Here is a 24,582-nt window from a genome sequence, read left to right as displayed (position 1 = left end):
CCAGATTCTGACAGCTGCCTAGAACTTTCAACTTCATGCACTGTAGTCTGCAGTTCTACAGTTGCACCAACGCTTTACCTTGGAAATAACTGGTGCTAGTTCTTATGACCTATTCAAACAGCAGGGTCCCACAGTCCCTTTTTAGTGTCAATTCTAACATGGCATGCCACCTAGATATGCTTATATCTCCTTCAAATCAGTGTTTTCATTGCTTCAAAATTACTTCAGGCATCTCACCTCTTAGTCTCTTGTTTTATGTTTCATACCTTTCAGCAATTGAATGTTTGGAAGCACTTGGAACTCCAGCATGCCACAGCATGTCACCCCTCTCGGGACTAGCTGATGTCAAATTTACTGTTTAAATAACTTTTAAGACATTAAACAAGTGAGTTAAAAGCCTGACAATCCTTTTGTGATGTTAATAAATCAAATTAAAAAAAAAGAGGATAGGATTCTGACAGCTGCCTAGAACTTTCAACTTCATGCACTGTAGTCTGCAGTTCTACAGTTGCACCAACGCTTTACCTTGGAAATTTCTGGTACCAGTCCTCATAACCTATTCAAACAGCAGGGTCCCACAGTCCCTTTTCAGTGTCAATTCTAACATGGCATGCCACCTAGATATATCTTATATCTCCTTCAAATCAGTGTTTTCATTACTTCAAAATTACTTCAGGCATCTCACCTCTTAGTCTCTTGTTTTATGTTTCATACCTTTCAGCAATTGAATGTTTGGAAGCACTTGGAACTCCAGCATGCCACAGCATGTCACCCCTCTCGGGACTAGCTGATGTCAAGTTTACTGTTTAAATGACTTTTAAGACATTAAACAAGTGAGTTAAAAGCCTGACAATCCTTTTGCGATGTTAATAAATCAAAAAAAAAAAAATGAAGATTCTGAGGGCTGCCTAGAACTTTCAACCTCATGCACTGTAGTCTGCAGTTGTACAGTTGCACCAACCCTATACATTGGAAATTTCTGGTGCTAGTTCTTATGACCTATTCAAACAGCAGGGTCCCACAGTCCCTTTTCAGTGTCAATTCTAACGTGGCATGCCACCTAGATATATCTTATATCTCCTTCAAATCAGTGTTTTCATTACTTCAAAATTACTTCAGGCATATCACCTCTTAGTCTCTTGTCTTATGTTTCATACCTTTCAGCAATTGAATGTTTGGAAGCACTTGGAACTCCAGCATGCCACAGCATGTCACCCCTCTCGGGACTAGCTGATGTCAAATTTACTGTTTAAATGACTTTTAAGACATTAAACAAGTGAGTTAAAAGCCTGACAATCCAGATTCTGACAGCTGCCTAGAACTTTCAACTTCATGCACTGTAGTCTGCAGTTCTACAGTTGCACCACGCTTTACCTTGGAAATAACTGGTGCTAGTTCTTATGACCTATTCAAACAGCAGGGTCCCACAGTCCCTTTTTAGTGTCAATTCTAACATGGCATGCCACCTAGATATGCTTATATCTCCTTCAAATCAGTGTTTTCATTGCTTCAAAATTACTTCAGGCATCTCACCTCTTAGTCTCTTGTTTTATGTTTCATACCTTTCAGCAATTGAATGTTTGGAAGCACTTGGAACTCCAGCATGCCACAGCATGTCACCCCTCTCGGGACTAGCTGATGTCAAATTTACTGTTTAAATAACTTTTAAGACATTAAACAAGTGAGTTAAAAGCCTGACAATCCTTTTGTGATGTTAATAAATCAAATTAAAAAAAAAGAGGATAGGATTCTGACAGCTGCCAAGAACTTTCAACTTCATGCACTGTAGTCTGCAGTTCTACAGTTGCACCAACGCTTTACCTTGGAAATTTCTGGTACCAGTCCTCATAACCTATTCAAACAGCAGGGTCCCACAGTCCCTTTTCAGTGTCAATTCTAACATGGCATGCCACCTAGATATATCTTATATCTCCTTCAAATCAGTGTTTTCATTACTTCAAAATTACTTCAGGCATCTCACCTCTTAGTCTCTTGTCTTATGTTTCATATCTTTCAGCAATTGAATGTTTGGAAGCACTTGGAACGCCAGCATGCCACAGCATGTCACCCCTCTCGGGACTAGCTGATGTCAAATTTACTGTTTAAATGACTTTTAAAACATTAAACAAGTGAGTTAAAAGCCTGACAATCCTTTTGTGATGTTAATAAATCAAATTTAAAAAAAAAGAGGATAGGATTCTGACAGCTGCCTAGAACTTTCAACTTCATGCACTGTAGTCTGCAGTTCTACAGTTGCACCAACCCTTTACATTGGAAATTTCTGGTGCTAGTTCTTATGACCTATTCAAACAGCAGGGTCCCACAGTCCCTTTTCAGTGTCAATTCTAACGTGGCATGCCACCTAGATATATCTTATATCTCCTTCAAATCAGTGTTTTCATTACTTCAAAATTACTTCAGGCATCTCACCTCTTAGTCTCTTGTCTTATGTTTCATACCTTTCAGCAATTGAATGTTTGGAAGCACTTGGAACTCCAGCATGCCACAGCATGTCACCCCTCTCGGGACTAGCTGATGTCTATTTACTGTTTAAATGACTTTTAAGACATTAAACAAGTGAGTTAAAAGCCTGACAATCCAGATTCTGACAGCTGCCTAGAACTTTCAACTTCATGCACTGTAGTCTGCAGTTCTACAGTTGCACCAACGCTTTACCTTGGAAATAACTGGTGCTAGTTCTTATGACCTATTCAAACAGCAGGGTCCCACAGTCCCTTTTTAGTGTCAATTCTAACATGGCATGCCACCTAGATATGCTTATATCTCCTTCAAATCAGTGTTTTCATTGCTTCAAAATTACTTCAGGCATCTCACCTCTTAGTCTCTTGTTTTATGTTTCATACCTTTCAGCAATTGAATGTTTGGAAGCACTTGGAACTCCAGCATGCCACAGCATGTCACCCCTCTCGGGACTAGCTGATGTCAAATTTACTGTTTAAATAACTTTTAAGACATTAAACAAGTGAGTTAAAAGCCTGACAATCCTTTTGTGATGTTAATAAATCAAATTAAAAAAAAAGAGGATAGGATTCTGACAGCTGCCTAGAACTTTCAACTTCATGCACTGTAGTCTGCAGTTCTACAGTTGCACCAACGCTTTACCTTGGAAATTTCTGGTACCAGTCCTCATAACCTATTCAAACAGCAGGGTCCCACAGTCCCTTTTCAGTGTCAATTCTAACATGGCATGCCACCTAGATATATCTTATATCTCCTTCAAATCAGTGTTTTCATTACTTCAAAATTACTTCAGGCATCTCACCTCTTAGTCTCTTGTCTTATGTTTCATATCTTTCAGCAATTGAATGTTTGGAAGCACTTGGAACGCCAGCATGCCACAGCATGTCACCCCTCTCGGGACTAGCTGATGTCAAATTTACTGTTTAAATGACTTTTAAAACATTAAACAAGTGAGTTAAAAGCCTGACAATCCTTTTGTGATGTTAATAAATCAAATTTAAAAAAAAAGAGGATAGGATTCTGACAGCTGCCTAGAACTTTCAACTTCATGCACTGTAGTCTGCAGTTCTACAGTTGCACCAACCCTTTACATTGGAAATTTCTGGTGCTAGTTCTTATGACCTATTCAAACAGCAGGGTCCCACAGTCCCTTTTCAGTGTCAATTCTAACGTGGCATGCCACCTAGATATATCTTATATCTCCTTCAAATCAGTGTTTTCATTACTTCAAAATTACTTCAGGCATCTCACCTCTTAGTCTCTTGTCTTATGTTTCATACCTTTCAGCAATTGAATGTTTGGAAGCACTTGGAACTCCAGCATGCCACAGCATGTCACCCCTCTCGGGACTAGCTGATGTCAAATTTACTGTTTAAATGACTTTTAAGACATTAAACAAGTGAGTTAAAAGCCTGACAATCCTTTTGCGATGTTAATAAATCAAAAAAAAAAAAAATGAAAATTCTGACAGCTGCCTAGAACTTTCAACTTCATGCACTGTAGTCTGCAGTTCTACAGTTGCACCAACGCTTTACCTTGGAAATATCTGGTGCTAGTCTCTTGTTTTATGTTTCATACCTTTCAGCAATTGAATGTTTGGAAGCACTTGGAACTCCAGCATGCCACAGCATGTCACCCCTCTCGGGACTAGCTGATGTCAAGTTTACTGTTTAAATGACTTTTAAGACATTAAACAAGTGAGTTAAAAGCCTGACAATCCTTTTGCGATGTTAATAAATCAAAAAAAAAAAAAATGAAGATTCTGAGGGCTGCCTAGAACTTTCAACCTCATGCACTGTAGTCTGCAGTTGTACAGTTGCACCAACCCTTTACATTGGAAATTTCTGGTGCTAGTTCTTATGACCTATTCAAACAGCAGGGTCCCACAGTCCCTTTTCAGTGTCAATTCTAACGTGGCATGCCACCTAGATATATCTTATATCTCCTTCAAATCAGTGTTTTCATTACTTCAAAATTACTTCAGGCAACTCACCTCTTAGTCTCTTGTCTTATGTTTCATACCTTTCAGCAATTGAATGTTTGGAAGCACTTGGAACTCCAGCATGCCACAGCATGTCACCCCTCTCGGGACTAGCTGATGTCAAATTTACTGTTTAAATGACTTTTAAGACATTAAACAAGTGAGTTAAAAGCCTGACAATCCTTTTGCGATGTTAATAAATCAAAAAAAACAAAAATGAAGATTCTGACAGCTGCCTAGAACTTTCAACTTCATGCACTGTAGTCTGCAGTTCTACAGTTGCACCAACGCTTTACCTTGGAAATATCTGGTGCTAGTTCTTATGACCTATTCAAACAGCAGGGTCCCACAGTCCCTTTTTAGTGTCAATTCTAACATGGCATGCCACCTAGATATATCTTATATCTCCTTCAAATCAGTGTTTTCATTACTTCAAAATTACTTCAGGCATCTCACCTCTTAGTCTCTTGTCTTATGTTTCATATCTTTCAGCAATTGAATGTTTGGAAGCACTTGGAACGCCAGCATGCCACAGCATGTCACCCCTCTCGGGACTAGCTGATGTCAAATTTACTGTTTAAATGACTTTTAAAACATTAAACAAGTGAGTTAAAAGCCTGACAATCCTTTTGTGATGTTAATAAATCAAATTTAAAAAAAAAGAGGATAGGATTCTGACAGCTGCCTAGAACTTTCAACTTCATGCACTGTAGTCTGCAGTTCTACAGTTGCACCAACGCTTTACCTTGGAAATATCTGGTGCTAGTTCTTATGACCTATTCAAACAGCAGGGTCCCACAGTCCCTTTTTAGTGTCAATTCTAACATGGCATGCCACCTAGATATATCTTATATCTCCTTCAAATCAGTGTTTTCATTACTTCAAAATTACTTCAGGCATCTCACCTCTTAGTCTCTTGTCTTATGTTTCATATCTTTCAGCAATTGAATGTTTGGAAGCACTTGGAACGCCAGCATGCCACAGCATGTCACCCCTCTCGGGACTAGCTGATGTCAAATTTACTGTTTAAATGACTTTTAAAACATTAAACAAGTGAGTTAAAAGCCTGACAATCCTTTTGTGATGTTAATAAATCAAATTTAAAAAAAAAGAGGATAGGATTCTGACAGCTGCCTAGAACTTTCAACTTCATGCACTGTAGTCTGCAGTTCTACAGTTGCACCAACGCTTTACCTTGGAAATATCTGGTGCTAGTTCTTATGACCTATTCAAACAGCAGGGTCCCACAGTCCCTTTTTAGTGTCAATTCTAACATGGCATGCCACCTAGATATATCTTATATCTCCTTCAAATCAGTGTTTTCATTACTTCAAAATTACTTCAGGCATCTCACCTCTTAGTCTCTTGTCTTATGTTTCATATCTTTCAGCAATTGAATGTTTGGAAGCACTTGGAACGCCAGCATGCCACAGCATGTCACCCCTCTCGGGACTAGCTGATGTCAAATTTACTGTTTAAATGACTTTTAAAACATTAAACAAGTGAGTTAAAAGCCTGACAATCCTTTTGTGATGTTAATAAATCAAATTTAAAAAAAAAGAGGATAGGATTCTGACAGCTGCCTAGAACTTTCAACTTCATGCACTGTAGTCTGCAGTTCTACAGTTGCACCAACCCTTTACCTTGGAAATATCTGGTGCTAGTCCTTATGACCTATTCAAACAGCAGGGTCCCACAGTCCCTTTTTAGTGTCAATTCTAACATGGCATGCCACCTAGATATGCTTATATCTCCTTCAAATCAGTGTTTTCATTGCTTCAAAATTACTTCAGGCATCTCACCTCTTAGTCTCTTGTTTTATGTTTCATACCTTTCAGCAATTGAATGTTTGGAAGCACTTGGAACTCCAGCATGCCACAGCATGTCACCCCTCTCGGGACTAGCTGATGTCAAGTTTACTGTTTAAATGACTTTTAAGACATTAAACAAGTGAGTTAAAAGCCTGACAATCCTTTTGCGATGTTAATAAATCAAAAAAAAAAAAAATGAAGATTCTGAGGGCTGCCTAGAACTTTCAACCTCATGCACTGTAGTCTGCAGTTGTACAGTTGCACCAACCGTTTACATTGGAAATTTCTGGTGCTAGTTCTTATGACCTATTCAAACAGCAGGGTCCCACAGTCCCTTTTCAGTGTCAATTCTAACGTGGCATGCCACCTAGATATATCTTATATCTCCTTCAAATCAGTGTTTTCATTACTTCAAAATTACTTCAGGCATATCACCTCTTAGTCTCTTGTCTTATGTTTCATACCTTTCAGCAATTGAATGTTTGGAAGCACTTGGAACTCCAGCATGCCACAGCATGTCACCCCTCTCGGGACTAGCTGATGTCAAATTTACTGTTTAAATGACTTTTAAGACATTAAACAAGTGAGTTAAAAGCCTGACAATCCTTTTGCGATGTTAATAAATCAAAAAAAAAAAAAACTGAAGATTCTGACAGCTGCCTAGAACTTTCAACTTCATGCACTGTAGTCTGCAGTTCTACAGTTGCACCAACGCTTTACCTTGGAAATAACTGGTGCTAGTTCTTATGACCTATTCAAACAGCAGGGTCCCACAGTCCCTTTTTAGTGTCAATTCTAACATGGCATGCCACCTAGATATGCTTATATCTCCTTCAAATCAGTGTTTTCATTGCTTCAAAATTACTTCAGGCATCTCACCTCTTAGTCTCTTGTTTTATGTTTCATACCTTTCAGCAATTGAATGTTTGGAAGCACTTGGAACTCCAGCATGCCACAGCATGTCACCCCTCTCGGGACTAGCTGATGTCAAATTTACTGTTTAAATAACTTTTAAGACATTAAACAAGTGAGTTAAAAGCCTGACAATCCTTTTGTGATGTTAATAAATCAAATTAAAAAAAAAGAGGATAGGATTCTGACAGCTGCCTAGAACTTTCAACTTCATGCACTGTAGTCTGCAGTTCTACAGTTGCACCAATGCTTTACCTTGGAAATATCTGGTGCTAGTTCTTATGACCTATTCAAACAGCAGGGTCCCACAGTCCCTTTTTAGTGTCAATTCTAACGTGGCATGCCACCTAGATATGTCTTATATCTCCTTCAAATCAGTGTTTTCATTGCTTCAAAATTACTTCAGGCATCTCACCTCTTAGTCTCTTGTTTTATGTTTCATACCTTTCAGCAATTGAATGTTTGGAAGCACTTGGAACTCCAGCATGCCACAGCATGTCACCCCTCTCGGGACTAGCTGATGTCAAGTTTACTGTTTAAATGACTTTTAAGACATTAAACAAGTGAGTTAAAAGCCTGACAATCCTTTTGCGATGTTAATAAATCAAAAAAAAAAAAAAATGAAGATTCTGAGGGCTGCCTAGAACTTTCAACCTCATGCACTGTAGTCTGCAGTTGTACAGTTGCACCAACCCTTTACATTGGAAATTTCTGGTGCTAGTTCTTATGACCTATTCAAACAGCAGGGTCCCACAGTCCCTTTTCAGTGTCAATTCTAACGTGGCATGCCACCTAGATATATCTTATATCTCCTTCAAATCAGTGTTTTCATTACTTCAAAATTACTTCAGGCATCTCACCTCTTAGTCTCTTGTCTTATGTTTCATACCTTTCAGCAATTGAATGTTTGGAAGCACTTGGAACTCCAGCATGCCACAGCATGTCACCCCTCTCGGGACTAGCTGATGTCAAATTTACTGTTTAAATGACTTTTAAGACATTAAACAAGTGAGTTAAAAGCCTGACAATCCTTTTGCGATGTTAATAAATCAAAAAAAAAAAAAATGAAAATTCTGACAGCTGCCTAGAACTTTCAACTTCATGCACTGTAGTCTGCAGTTCTACAGTTGCACCAACGCTTTACCTTGGAAATATCTGGTGCTAGTCTCTTGTTTTATGTTTCATACCTTTCAGCAATTGAATGTTTGGAAGCACTTGGAACTCCAGCATGCCACAGCATGTCACCCCTCTCGGGACTAGCTGATGTCAAGTTTACTGTTTAAATGACTTTTAAGACATTAAACAAGTGAGTTAAAAGCCTGACAATCCTTTTGCGATGTTAATAAATCAAAAAAAAAAAAAAATGAAGATTCTGAGGGCTGCCTAGAACTTTCAACCTCATGCACTGTAGTCTGCAGTTGTACAGTTGCACCAACCCTTTACATTGGAAATTTCTGGTGCTAGTTCTCATGACCTATTCAAACAGCAGGGTCCCACAGTCCCTTTTCAGTGTCAATTCTAACGTGGCATGCCACCTAGATATATCTTATATCTCCTTCAAATCAGTGTTTTCATTACTTCAAAATTACTTCAGGCATCTCACCTCTTAGTCTCTTGTCTTATGTTTCATACCTTTCAGCAATTGAATGTTTGGAAGCACTTGGAACTCCAGCATGCCACAGCATGTCACCCCTCTCGGGACTAGCTGATGTCAAATTTACTGTTTAAATGACTTTTAAGACATTAAACAAGTGAGTTAAAAGCCTGACAATCCTTTTGCGATGTTAATAAATCAAAAAAAACAAAAATGAAGATTCTGACAGCTGCCTAGAACTTTCAACTTCATGCACTGTAGTCTGCAGTTCTACAGTTGCACCAACGCTTTACCTTGGAAATATCTGGTGCTTGTTCTTATGACCTATTCAAACAGCAGGGTCCCACAGTCCCTTTTTAGTGTCAATTCTAACTTGGCATGCCACCTAGATATGTCTTATATCTCCTTCAAATCAGTGTTTTCATTGCTTCAAAATTACTTCAGGCATCTCACCTCTTAGTCTCTTGTTTTATGTTTCATACCTTTCAGCAATTGAATGTTTGGAAGCACTTGGAACTCCAGCATGCCACAGCATGTCACCCCTCTCGGGACTAGCTGATGTCAAATTTACTGTTTAAATGACTTTTAAGACATTAAACAAGTGAGTTAAAAGCCTGACAATCCTTTTGCGATGTTAATAAATCAAAAAAAAAAAAAATGAAGATTCTGACAGCTGCCTAGAACTTTCAACTTCATGCACTGTAGTCTGCAGTTCTACAGTTGCACCAACGCTTTACCTTGGAAATGTCTGGTACCAGTCCTCATAACCTATTCAAACAGCAGGGTCCCACAGTCCCTTTTCAGTGTCAATTCTAACGTGGCATGCCACCTAGATATATCTTATATCTCCTTCAAATCAGTGTTTTCATTACTTCAAAATTACTTCAGGCATCTCACCTCTTAGTCTCTTGTTTTATGTTTCATACCTTTCAGCAATTGAATGTTTGGAAGCACTTGGAACTCCAGCATGCCACAGCATGTCACCCCTCTCGGGACTAGCTGATGTCAAATTTACTGTTTAAATAACTTTTAAGACATTAAACAAGTGAGTTAAAAGCCTGACAATCCTTTTGTGATGTTAATAAATCAAATTAAAAAAAAAGAGGATAGGATTCTGACAGCTGCCTAGAACTTTCAACTTCATGCACTGTAGTCTGCAGTTCTACAGTTGCACCAACGCTTTACCTTGGAAATTTCTGGTACCAGTCCTCATGACCTATTCAAACAGCAGGGTCCCACAGTCCCTTTTCAGTGTCAATTCTAACATGGCATGCCACCTAGATATATCTTATATCTCCTTCAAATCAGTGTTTTCATTACTTCAAAATTACTTCAGGCATCTCACCTCTTAGTCTCTTGTCTTATGTTTCATATCTTTCAGCAATTGAATGTTTGGAAGCACTTGGAACGCCAGCATGCCACAGCATGTCACCCCTCTCGGGACTAGCTGATGTCAAATTTACTGTTTAAATGACTTTTAAAACATTAAACAAGTGAGTTAAAAGCCTGACAATCCTTTTGTGATGTTAATAAATCAAATTTAAAAAAAAAGAGGATAGGATTCTGACAGCTGCCTAGAACTTTCAACTTCATGCACTGTAGTCTGCAGTTCTACAGTTGCACCAACGCTTTACCTTGGAAATATCTGGTGCTAGTCCTTATGACCTATTCAAACAGCAGGGTCCCACAGTCCCTTTTTAGTGTCAATTCTAACATGGCATGCCACCTAGATATGCTTATATCTCCTTCAAATCAGTGTTTTCATTGCTTCAAAATTACTTCAGGCATCTCACCTCTTAGTCTCTTGTTTTATGTTTCATACCTTTCAGCAATTGAATGTTTGGAAGCACTTGGAACTCCAGCATGCCACAGCATGTCACCCCTCTCGGGACTAGCTGATGTCAAGTTTACTGTTTAAATGACTTTTAAGACATTAAACAAGTGAGTTAAAAGCCTGACAATCCTTTTGCGATGTTAATAAATCAAAAAAAAAAAGAATGAAGATTCTGAGGGCTGCCTAGAACTTTCAACATCATGCACTGTAGTCTGCAGTTGTACAGTTGCACCAACCCTTTACATTGGAAATTTCTGGTGCTAGTTCTTATGACCTATTCAAACAGCAGGGTCCCACAGTCCCTTTTCAGTGTCAATTCTAACGTGGCATGCCACCTAGATATATCTTATATCTCCTTCAAATCAGTGTTTTCATTACTTCAAAATTACTTCAGGCATATCACCTCTTAGTCTCTTGTCTTATGTTTCATACCTTTCAGCAATTGAATGTTTGGAAGCACTTGGAACTCCAGCATGCCACAGCATGTCACCCCTCTCGGGACTAGCTGATGTCAAATTTACTGTTTAAATGACTTTTAAGACATTAAACAAGTGAGTTAAAAGCCTGACAATCCTTTTGCGATGTTAATAAATCAAAAAAAAAAAAAAATGAAGATTCTGACAGCTGCCTAGAACTTTCAACTTCATGCACTGTAGTCTGCAGTTCTACAGTTGCACCAACGCTGTACCTTGGAAATAACTGGTGCTAGTTCTTATGACCTATTCAAACAGCAGGGTCCCACAGTCCCTTTTTAGTGTCAATTCTAACATGGCATGCCACCTAGATATGCTTATATCTCCTTCAAATCAGTGTTTTCATTGCTTCAAAATTACTTCAGGCATCTCACCTCTTAGTCTCTTGTTTTATGTTTCATACCTTTCAGCAATTGAATGTTTGGAAGCACTTGGAACTCCAGCATGCCACAGCATGTCACCCCTCTCGGGACTAGCTGATGTCAAATTTACTGTTTAAATAACTTTTAAGACATTAAACAAGTGAGTTAAAAGCCTGACAATCCTTTTGTGATGTTAATAAATCAAATTAAAAAAAAGAGGATAGGATTCTGACAGCTGCCTAGAACTTTCAACTTCATGCACTGTAGTCTGCAGTTCTACAGTTGCACCAATGCTTTACCTTGGAAATATCTGGTGCTAGTTCTTATGACCTATTCAAACAGCAGGGTCCCACAGTCCCTTTTTAGTGTCAATTCTAACGTGGCATGCCACCTAGATATGTCTTATATCTCCTTCAAATCAGTGTTTTCATTGCTTCAAAATTACTTCAGGCATCTCACCTCTTAGTCTCTTGTTTTATGTTTCATACCTTTCAGCAATTGAATGTTTGGAAGCACTTGGAACTCCAGCATGCCACAGCATGTCACCCCTCTCGGGACTAGCTGATGTCAAGTTTACTGTTTAAATGACTTTTAAGACATTAAACAAGTGAGTTAAAAGCCTGACAATCCTTTTGCGATGTTAATAAATAAAATAAAAAAAAAATGAAGATTCTGAGGGCTGCCTAGAACTTTCAACCTCATGCACTGTAGTCTGCAGTTGTACAGTTGCACCAACCCTTTACATTGGAAATTTCTGGTGCTAGTTCTTATGACCTATTCAAACAGCAGGGTCCCACAGTCCCTTTTCAGTGTCAATTCTAACGTGGCATGCCACCTAGATATATCTTATATCTCCTTCAAATCAGTGTTTTCATTACTTCAAAATTACTTCAGGCATATCCCCTCTTAGTCTCTTGTCTTATGTTTCAAACCTTTCAGCAATTGAATGTTTGGAAGCACTTGGAACTCCAGCATGCCACAGCATGTCACCCCTCTCGGGACTAGCTGATGTCAAATTTACTGTTTAAATGACTTTTAAGACATTAAACAAGTGAGTTAAAAGCCTGACAATCCTTTTGCGATGTTAATAAATCAAAAAAAAAAAAAATGAAGATTCTGACAGCTGCCTAGAACTTTCAACTTCATGCACTGTAGTCTGCAGTTCTACAGTTGCACCAACACTTTACCTTGGAAATATCTGGTGCTAGTTCTTATGACCTATCCAAACAGCAGGGTCCCACAGTCCCTTTTTAGTGTCAATTCTAACGTGGCATGCCACCTAGATATGTCTTATATCTCCTTCAAATCAGTGTTTTCATTGCTTCAAAATTACTTCAGGCATCTCACCTCTTAGTCTCTTGTTTTATGTTTCATACCTTTCAGCAATTGAATGTTTGGAAGCACTTGGAACTCCAGCATGCCACAGCATGTCACCCCTCTCGGGACTAGCTGATGTCAAATTTACTGTTTAAATGACTTTTAAGACATTAAACAAGTGAGTTAAAAGCCTGACAATCCTTTTGCGATGTTAATAAATCAAAAAAAAAAAAAATGAAGATTCTGAGGGCTGCCTAGAACTTTCAACTTCATGCACTGTAGTCTGCAGTTCTACAGTTGCACCAACACTTTACCTTAGAAATTTCTGGTGCCAGTTCTCATGACCTATTCAAACAGCAGGGTCCCACAGTCCCTTTTTAGTGTCAATTCTAACGGGGCATGCCACCTAGATATGTCTTATATCTCCTTCAAATCAGTGTTTTCATTGCTTCAAAATTACTTCAGGCATCTCACCTCTTAGTCTCTTGTTTTATGTTTCATACCTTTCAGCAATTGAATGTTTGGAAGCACTTGGAACTCCAGCATGCCACAGCATGTCACCCCTCTCGGGACTAGCTGATGTCAAATTTACTGTTTAAATGACTTTTAAGACATTAAACAAGTGAGTTAAAAGCCTGACAATCCTTTTGCGATGTTAATAAATCAAAAAAAAAAAAAAATGAAGATTCTGAGGGCTGCCTAGAACTTTCAACTTCATGCATTGTAGTCTGCAGTTGTACAGTTTCACCAACACTTTACCTTGGAAATATATGGTGCTAGTTCTTATGACCTATTCAAATAGCAGGGTCCCACAGTCCCTTTTCCTTGGAAATATATGGTGCTAGTTCTTATGACCTATTCAAATAGCAGGGTCCCACAGTCCCTTTTCAGTGTCAATTCTAACGTGGCATGCCACCTAGATATGTCTTATATCTCCTTCAAATCAGTGTTTTCATTGCTTCAAAATTACTTCAGGCATCTCACCTCTTAGTCTCTTGTTTTATGTTTCATACCTTTCAGCAATTGAATGTTTGGAAGCACTTGGAACTCCAGCATGCCACAGCATGTCACCCCTCTCGGGACTAGCTGATGTCAAATTTACTGTTTAAATAACTTTTAAGACATTAAACAAGTGAGTTAAAAGCCTGACAATCCTTTTGTGATGTTAATAAATCAAATTAAAAAAAAAGAGGATAGGATTGTGACAGCTGCCTAAAACTTTCAACTTCATGCACTGTAGTCTGCAGTTCTACAGTTGCACAAACGCTTTACCTTGGAAATATCTGGTGCTAGTTCTTATGACCTATTCAAACAGCAGGGTCCCACAGTCCCTTTTTAGTGTCAATTCTAACGTGGCATGCCACCTAGATATGTCTTATATCTCCTTCAAATCAGTGTTTTCATTGCTTCAAAATTACTTCAGGCATCTCACCTCTTAGTCTCTTGTTTTATGTTTCATACCTTTCAGCAATTGAATGTTTGGAAGCACTTGGAACTCCAGCATGCCACAGCATGTCACCCCTCTCGGGACTAGCTGATGTCAAATTTACTGTTTAAATAACTTTTAAGACATTAAACAAGTGAGTTAAAAGCCTGACAATCCTTTTGTGATGTTAATAAATCAAATTAAAAAAAAAGAGGATAGGATTCTGACAGCTGCCTAGAACTTTCAACTTCATGCACTGTAGTCTGCAGTTCTACAGTTGCACCAACGCTTTCCCTTGGAAATATCTGGTGCTAGTTCCTATGACCTATTTAAACAGCAGGGTCCCACAGTCCCTTTTTAGTGTCAATTCTAACGTGGCATGCCACCTAGATATGTCTTATATCTCCTTCAAATCAGTGTTTTCATTGCTTCAAAATTACTTCAGGCATCTCACCTCTTAGTCTCTTGTTTTATGTTTCATACCTTTCAGCAATTGAATGTTTGGAAGCACTTGGAACTCCAGCATGCCACAGCATGTCACCCCTCTCGGGACTAGCTGATGTCAAATTTACTGTTTAAATGACTTTTAAGACATTAAACAAGTGAGTTAAAAGCCTGACAATCCTTTTGCGATGTTAATAAATCAAAAAAAAAAAAAATGAAGATTCTGAGGGCTGCCTAGAACTTTCAACTTCATGCACTGTAGTCTGCAGTTCTACAGTTGCACCAACACTTTACCTTAGAAATTTCTGGTGCCAGTTCTCATGACCTATTCAAACAGCAGGGTCCCACAGTCCCTTTTTAGTGTCAATTCTAACGTGGCATGCCACCTAGATATGTCTTATATCTCCTTCAAATCAGTGTTTTCATTGCGTCAAAATTACTTCAGGCATCTCACCTCTTAGTCTCTTGTTTTATGTTTCATACCTTTCAGCAATTGAATGTTTGGAAGCACTTGGAACTCCAGCATGCCACAGCATGTCACCCCTCTCGGGACTAGCTGATGTCAAATTTACTGTTTAAATGACTTTTAAGACATTAAACAAGTGAGTTAAAAGCCTGACAATCCTTTTGCGATGTTAATAAATCAAAAAAAAAAAAATGAAGATTCTGAGGGCTGCCTAGAACTTTCAACCTCATGCACTGTAGTCTGCGGTTCTACAGTTGCACCATAGCTTTACATTGGGAATATCTGGTGCTAGTTCTTATGACCTATTCAAACAGCAGGGTCCCATAGTCCCTTTTCAGTGTCAATTCTAATGTGGCATGCCACCTAGATATGTCTTATATCTCCTTCAAATCAGTGTTTTCATTGCTTCAAAATTACTTCAGGCATCTCACCTCTTAGTCTCTTGTTTTATGTTTCATACCTTTCAGCAATTGAATGTTTGGAAGCACTTGGAACTCCAGCATGCCACAGCATGTCACCCCTCTCGGGACTAGCTGATGTCAAATTTACTGTTTAAATGACTTTTAAGACATTAAACAAGTGAGTTAAAAGCCTGACAATCCTTTTGCGATGTTAATAAATCAAAAAAAAAAAATAAAGATTCTGACAGCTGCCTAGAACTTTCACCCTCATGCACTGTATTCTGCAGTTCTACAGTTGCACCAACGCTTTATACTTGAAATTTCTGGTACTAGGTCTTATGACCTATTCAAACAGCAGGGTCCCACAGTCCCTTTTCAGTGTCAATTCTAACGTGGCATGCCACCTAGATATATCTTATATCTCCTTCAAATCAGTGTTTTCATTACTTCAAAATTACTTCAGGCATCTCACCTCTTAGTCTCTTGTCTTATGTTTCATACCTTTCAGCAATTGAATGTTTGGAAGCACTTGGAACGCCAGCATGCCACAGCATGTCACCCCTCTCGGGACTAGCTGATGTCAAATTTACTGTTTAAATGACTTTTAAGACATTAAACAAGTGAGTTAAAAGCCTGACAATCCTTTTGCGATGTTAATAAATCAAAAAAAAAAAAAAATGAAGATTCTGAGGGCTGCCTAGAACTTTCAACCTCATGCACTGTAGTCTGCAGTCCTACAGTTGCACCAACGCTTTACATTGGAAATTTCTGGTGCTAGTCCTTACGACCTATTCAAACAGCAGGGTCCCACAGTCCCTTTTCAGTGTCAATTCTAACGTGGCATGCCACCTAGATATATCTTATATCTCCTTCAAATCAGTGTTTTCATTGCTTCAAAATTACTTCAGGCATCTCACCTCTTAGTCTCTTGTCTTATGTTTCATACCTTTCAGCAATTGAATGTTTGGAAGCACTTGAAACTCCAGCATGCCACAGCATGTCACCCCTCTCGGGACTAGCTGATGTCAAATTTACTGTTTAAATGACTTTTAAAACATTAAACAAGTGAGTTAAAAGCCTGACAATCCTTTTGTGATGTTAATAAATCAAATTAAAAAAAAGAGGATAGGATTCTGATAGCTGCCTAGAACTTTCAACTTCATGCACTGTAGTCTGCAGTTCTACAGTTGCACCAACGCTTTACCTTGGAAATATATGGTGCTAGTTCTCATGACCTATTCAAACAGCAGGGTCCCACAGTCCCTTTTTAGTGTCAATTCTAACGTGGCATGCCACCTAGATATGTCTTATATCTCCTTCAAATCAGTGTTTTCATTGCTTCAAAATTACTTCAGGCATCTCACCTCTTAGTCTCTTGTTTTATGTTTCATACCTTTCAGCAATTGAATGTTTGGAAGCACTTGGAACTCCAGCATGCCACAGCATGTCACCCCTCTCGGGACTAGCTGATGTCAAATTTACTGTTTAAATGACTTTTAAAACATTAAACAAGTGAGTTAAAAGCCTGACAATCCTTTTTCGATGTTAATAAATAAAAAAAAAAATAATGAAGATTCTGACAGCTGCCTAGAACTTTCAACCTCCTGCACTGTGGTCTGTAGTTCTACAGTTGCACCAACGCTCTATATTGAAAATTTCTCATACTAGTTCTTATGACCTATTCAAACAGTAGGGTCCCACAGTCCCTTTTCAGTGTCAATTCTAACGTGGCATGCCACCTAGATATATCTTATATCTCCTTCAAATCAGTGTTTTCATTGCTTCAAAATTACTTCAGGCATCTCACCTCTTAGTCTCTTGTTTTATGTTTCATACCTTTCAGCAATTGAATGTTTGGAAGCACTTGGAACTCCAGCATGCCACAGCATGTCACCCCTCTCGGGACTAGCTGATGTCAAATTTACTGTTTAAATGACTTTTAAGACATTAAACAAGTGAGTTAAAAGCCTGACAATCCTTTTGCGATGTTAATAAATCAAATTAAAAAAAATAAGGATTCTGACAGCTGTCTAGAACTTTCAACCACAAGCACTGTAGTCTGCAGTTCTACAGAGGCAGTTCTACAGAGGCAGTAATGCTTTACATTAGGAATATCTGGTGCTAGTTCTAATGACCTATTCAAACAGCAGGGTCCCATAGTCCCTTTTCAGTGTCAATTCTAACGTGGCATGCGACCTAGATATGTCTTATATCTCCTTCAAATCAGTGTTTTCATTGCTTCAAAATTACTTCAGGCATCTCACCTCTTAGTCTCTTGTTTTATGTTTCATACCTTTCAGCAATTGAATGTTTGGAAGCACTTGGAACTCCAGCATGCCACAGCATGTCACCCCTCTCGGGACTAGCTGATGTCAAATTTACTGTTTAAATGACTTTTAAGACATTAAACAAGTGAGTTAAAAGCCTGACAATCCTTTTGCGATGTTAATAAATCAAAAAAAAAAATGAAGATTCCGACAGCTGCCTAGAACTTTCACCCTCATGCACTGTATTCTGCAGTTTTACAGTTGCACCAACGCTTTAGACTGGAAATTCCTGGTACTAGTTCTTATGACCTATTCAAACAGCAGGGTCCCACAGTACCTTTTCAGTGTCAATTCTAACGTGGCATGCCACCTAGATATGTCTTATATCTCCTTCAAATCAGTGTTTTCATTACTTCAAAATTACTTCAGGCATCTCACCTCTTAGTCTCTTGTCTTATGTTTCATACCTTTCAGCAATTGAATGTTTGGAAGCACTTGGAACTCCAGCATGCCACAGCATGTCACCCCTCTCGGGACTAGCTGATGTCAAATTTACTGTTTAAATGACTTTTAAGACATTAAACAAGTGAGTTAAAAGCCTGACAATCCTTTTGCGATGTTAATAAATCAAAAAAAAAAAAATGAAGATTCTGACAGCTGCCTAGAACTTTCAACTTCATGCACTGTAGTCTGCAGTTCTACAGTTGCACCAACGCTTTACCCTGGAAATATCTGGTGCTAGTTCTTATGACCTATTCATACAGCAGGGTCCCACAGTCCCTTTTTAGTGTCAATTCTAACATGGCATGCCACCTAGATATGCTTATATCTCCTTCAAATCAGTGTTTTCATTGCTTCAAAATTACTTCAGGCATCTCACCTCTTAGTCTCTTGTTTTATGTTTCATACCTTTCAGCAATTGAATGTTTGGAAGCACTTGGAACTCCAGCATGCCACAGCATGTCACCCCTCTCGGGACTAGCTGATGTCAAATTTACTGTTTAAATAACTTTTAAGACATTAAACAAGTGAGTTAAAAGCCTGACAATCCTTTTGTGATGTTAATAAATCAAATTAAAAAAAAAGAGGATAGGATTCTGACAGCTGCCTAGAACTTTCAACTTCATGCACTGTAGTCTGCAGTTCTACAGTTGCACCAACCCTTTACATTGGAAATTTCTGGTGCTAGTTCTTATGACCTATCCAAACAGCAGGGTCCCCCAGTCCCTTTTCAGTGTCAATTCTAACGTGGCATGCCACCTAGATATATCTTATATCTCCTTCAAATCAGTGTTTTCATTACTTCAAAATTACTTCAGGCATATCACCTCTTAGTCTCTTGTCTTATGTTTCATACCTTTCAGCAATTGAATGTTTGGAAGCACTTGGAACTCCAGCATGCCACAGCATGTCACCCCTCTCGGGACTAGCTGATGTCAAATTTACTGTTTAAATGACTTTTAAGACATTAAACAAGTGAGTTAAAAGCCTGACAATCCTTTTGCAATGTTAATAAATCAAAAAAAAAAAAAATGAAGATTCTGACAGCTGCCTAGAACTTTCAACTTCATGCACTGTAGTCTGCAGTTCTACAGTTGCACCAATGCTTTACCTTGGAAATATCTGGTGCCAGTTCTTATGACCTATCCAAACAGCAGGGTCCCACAGTCCCTTTTTAGTGTCAATTCTAACGTGGCATGCCACCTAGATATGTCTTATATCTCCTTCAAATCAGTGTTTTCATTGCTTCAAAATTACTTCAGGCATCTCACCTCTTAGTCTCTTGTTTTATGTTTCATACCTTTCAGCAATTGAATGTTTGGAAGCACTTGGAACTCCAGCATGCCACAGCATGTCACCCCTCTCGGGACTAGCTGATGTCAAATTTACTGTTTAAATGACTTTTAAGACATTAAACAAGTGAGTTAAAAGCCTGACAATCCTTTTGCGATGTTAATAAATCAAAAAAAAAAAAAAGAGGATAGGATTCTGACAGCTGCCTAGAACTTTCAACTTCATGCACTGTAGTCTGCAGTTCTACAGTTGCACCAATGCTTTACCTTGGAAATATCTGGTGCTAGTTCTTATGACCTATTCAAACAGCAGGGTCCCACAGTCCCTTTTTAGTGTCAATTCTAACGTGGCATGCCACCTAGATATGTCTTATATCTCCTTCAAATCAGTGTTTTCATTGCTTCAAAATTACTTCAGGCATCTCACCTCTTAGTCTCTTGTTTTATGTTTCATACCTTTCAGCAATTGAATGTTTGGAAGCACTTGGAACTCCAGCATGCCACAGCATGTCACCCCTCTCGGGACTAGCTGATGTCAAATTTACTGTTTAAATGACTTTTAAGACATTAAACAAGTGAGTTAAAAGCCTGACAATCCTTTTGCGATGTTAATAAATCAAATTAAAAAAAATAAGGATTCTGACAGCTGTCTAGAACTTTCAACCACAAGCACTGTAGTCTGCAGTTCTACAGAGGCAGTTCTACAGAGGCAGCAACGCTTTACATTAGGAATATCTGGTGCTAGTTCTAATGACCTATTCAAACAGCAGGGTCCCATAGTCCCTTTTCAGTGTCAATTCTAACGTGGCATGCGACCTAGATATGTCTTATATCTCCTTCAAATCAGTGTTTTCATTGCTTCAAAATTACTTCAGGCATCTCACCTCTTAGTCTCTTGTTTTATGTTTCATACCTTTCAGCAATTGAATGTTTGGAAGCACTTGGAACTCCAGCATGCCACAGCATGTCACCCCTCTCGGGACTAGCTGATGTCAAATTTACTGTTTAAATGACTTTTAAGACATTAAACAAGTGAGTTAAAAGCCTGACAATCCTTTTGCGATGTTAATAAATCAAAAAAAAAAATGAAGATTCCGACAGCTGCCTAGAACTTTCACCCTCATGCACTGTATTCTGCAGTTTTACAGTTGCACCAACGCTTTATACTGGAAATTCCTGGTACTAGTTCTTATGACCTATTCAAACAGCAGGGTCCCACAGTACCTTTTCAGTGTCAATTCTAACGTGGCATGCCACCTAGATATGTCTTATATCTCCTTCAAATCAGTGTTTTCATTACTTCAAAATTACTTCAGGCATCTCACCTCTTAGTCTCTTGTCTTATGTTTCATACCTTTCAGCAATTGAATGTTTGGAAGCACTTGGAACGCCAGCATGCCACAGCATGTCACCCCTCTCGGGACTAGCTGATGTCAAATTTACTGTTTAAATGACTTTTAAGACATTAAACAAGTGAGTTAAAAGCCTGACAATCCTTTTGCGATGTTAATAAATCAAATAAAAAAAAATGAGGATTCTGACAGCTGCCTAGAAATTTCAACCTGATGCGCTGAGGTCTGCAGTTCTACAGTTGCACCAACGCTTTATGTTGTAAATTTCTGGTGCTAGTTCATATGACCTATTCAAACAGCAGGGCCCGACAGTCCCCTTTCAGTGTCAATTCTAACGTGGCATGCCACCTAGATATGTCTTATATCTCCTTCAAATCAGTGTTTTCATTGCTTCAAAATTACTTCAGGCATCTCACCTCTTAGTCTCTTGTTTTATGTTTCATACCTTTCAGCAATTGAATGTTTGGAAGCACTTGGAACTCCAGCATGCCACAGCATGTCACCCCTCTCGGGACTAGCTGATGTCAAATTTACTGTTTAAATGACTTTTAAGACATTAAACAAGTGAGTAAAAAGCCTCACAATCATTGGGAGATGTTACAAATGAAATTAAAATAAAAAAAATGAACTTGTAGTCTGAAGCTCTACCATTGCACAAATGCTTTAGATGGGAAATTTCTGGTGCTAGTTCTTATGACCTATTTAAACACCAGGGCCTGAAAGTTCCTTTTCAGTGTTAATTTTAAAGTGGCATGCCACCTAAATATTTCTTTATATCTGCTTCAAATCAGTTTTTTCATTGCTTCAAAATTACTTCAGGCATCTTACCTCTTAGCCTCTTGTGTTATATTTCATAACTTTCAGCCACTTGGAACTCCAGCATGCCACAGCATGTCATCAATCTCTGGACTAGCTGATGCAAACTGTACTGTTTAAATGACTTCAAAGACATTAAACAAGTGAAGAAATAGTCTCAAGACCATTGAGAGATGTTATAAATTAAATTTAATAATAAAAAGCCTGTACGTCACCTTGCGGCTACTAGCTGTCTGTCTCCTGTGCATTACACAATATGGCCTGGGTATAGGTAGAATCCTCTGACAGCGAGTAAAGCAGAGAAGGGCCTTCAAACATTCTGCAGGACCCCTCTCTGGGACAGCTGATGGACAAAGCAACATGGGCAGGCATAGGGCCGCTATCCCATAAGCTGGACTGTCTCCTGGGCTGGGTTGCCTTCTCGCAAGGGCCGACAGCTGTGAGGCCCAAAGCCTGCAAGAGACAATGGCAGGAGGAACATAAGGCCAGTGGCGAACCACTGTCCGAATCACGCAAAGGACACACAAAAGAGAGGCATGCTAAGGGAAAGGCGTGATGGAAGGGACAAGGTGACATACCCCTTAGCCCACAGGAAGACCAAGAGGGCACTGAATGGGATTCCAGCAGCACTGAGAGTTCTCACCTTTCTGTGAGCTTGGCCACTCCCCAGGAAGGAGAACCCTGCAAAAGGCACAATAAGAGCGTTTAGAAATGCAGAGATAGTTCCCTGGTCGACCCCTTTCATCCAGACCTGCTACTCCACCCCAGATCCTCGGAAGGGAAGCTCTCAGTTAAGGCCAATGGGTACTTGAGCAAGTGACTGCGCACGCCTTTAAATAAGGAGGTGAGAGGCTAATTGAAGGCACAATATTCCAGACCTTCTCTGCCGGATAAAGTAGCGGACACTCTGGAGGTGGACTCATTCATGGTGAAGCACACCAAGGACCTGAAAAGGGCATTGACCGCTCATGGATAGCATGCCAGGACACACTCCCAGATTCCATAGGTCCATTGGCCAAGATCATTAAAATGGTGGAAGAGAGACCAAAGAGGCCCTGCCTATGGATGTGCATATTCTGGCTAATTGGGCACAAAGAGCAGTTTGTTTAATAAGTAATACCAACTGTACAATAGCAGCGGAGTGCAGACGATCGATTGTAGTAAAGATCGACCTGAAACTCAGGGAGTTGGCATCCTCTGAGGCCACTGCAGCAGCTAAAGGGCTTTTGTTTAGAGAAGCATTTGTCAAAGACATGGCCAGATTTGTTAACACCTTTGCTGCTCTGGACAAAGGTCAGACATTGTTAAAAAAGAGTGTTTGTGCCCTGTGTATCTGCCAGGACCGCAGAAGCAGAGGCGTCTCCGCTAGCCACTGAGGAGGCCAGAGGCCCTATAGAGGAAACAATTAGTGACAGCAGGAAGACAGAAGGCTGAATCCTTCCTTCCCCTCCCGTGGAAGAGGCAGGGGTCGGGGTTGGCACTGCAGCAGCATGTGAAATGACAGTCGTATGCACACAGCACAGCAGCAAGCAATGATATGATATGATATGGCATTTGTGACGCGCCTATACACAAGTGTTTCAAGGCGCAATTCCTGCGATAGTTGGTAGGCTAGCGATGCACCTAAGCGCTTGGGAGGAGCTTACCGTGAACTCTTGGGTCGCAGAGACTGTGCAGGGGTGTTGTCTGTAATTTTTAAAGAGCACAAACTAAACTGCAGCACCCTTTCGCAATTTCAGAGTGTTAGGCAGAATCACATGCAGTACCCTTTGGGAACACTACATGCAATTAAGACTACAAGTGTCAGTACCATTTCACCTTTGGTACAAGCCTGTACTACACAGTTATGTGGTAGCATTGGCTGAGCAGCCAGACTTATCTCAAGAGTTGAAGTGAGCAGTAGAACAAGTTACACAAAGGGACCAACAAATACAGTGGTTCAACTCAGGGTTTCTTGGTAAAAGAATACATATTTATTTACACAGTCAATTAGAAAACATTACACTAGCAAAAGCAGCTTAATATCATACACTAATACACCACAATACACAACCAATAAGTTACTGAACAAGTTCAGCTCCCCTGAAGTGAGAGCAAAATGGCACTTCAGTTACTTTAAAATGGGGTAAAAAGACAAGGTTATAAGAAATACAGCCCAAATACATTCATAGGTAGGGCAAAGGGTTTCAGTTAACTACAACCAGCAATTAAATTCGATAGGCCTGGGTCAAAGTCAATGGTTCAGAGTCTTTGTATAGGATAGCACAGTTCTGGTAGATAACAGTTAAGTCTTTGCCACGGTTTTTAGAAGAATTCGGCCAGATGAAAAGTTAGACACATTTTTAGGGAAGGACCAGCCTTCAAAGAGGGGAAAGTTTCACAAACTTTCTCTGTGGTCGAAAAGATTTCCGGACCGGGTTTGCACAGTACCTTTAAAGTGAAGAAGAGCTGTAGCCGAGGCAGTTGTTCCTGGCAGTTCGAGCAGACCTCGCTGTTCCTGTGCTTCAGTCGTGGGGACAAGAAGGAGGACGTCGGGAGGTTCCTGCACTGCCCAGAGACGAGGCCACAAGCTTGGCTAAACGTCGGTTTAAGGTATGAGTGCCTTAAAGAACACAAACTGGTATCCTTCCCACTGGCTATCCGGTTTTCCACAGCACTCTGTAGAAAATTCGACCAGGAGGGGACGGTTTCCAGGCGGCTTGTGAGTTGGTTGGTTCCACCAAATTCGAGTGAAGAAGTTAACCTTGAAGGGCTTCTCTGTCAATGGAGTTTCGGGCAATTCGGACCTGCAGCAGGGCTTCACCGGTCGTCCAGGAGTTGCAGCAGTTCTCTTCCTTCAGCTCGTCTTCGGT

Source organism: Ambystoma mexicanum, chromosome 4q (assembly GCF_040938575.1).
Source record: "Ambystoma mexicanum isolate Mex_15411 chromosome 4q, UKY_AmexF1_1, whole genome shotgun sequence".
In the NCBI taxonomy this organism is placed as follows: domain Eukaryota; kingdom Metazoa; phylum Chordata; class Amphibia; order Caudata; family Ambystomatidae; genus Ambystoma; species Ambystoma mexicanum.
This window is presented reverse-complemented; position numbering follows the sequence as displayed.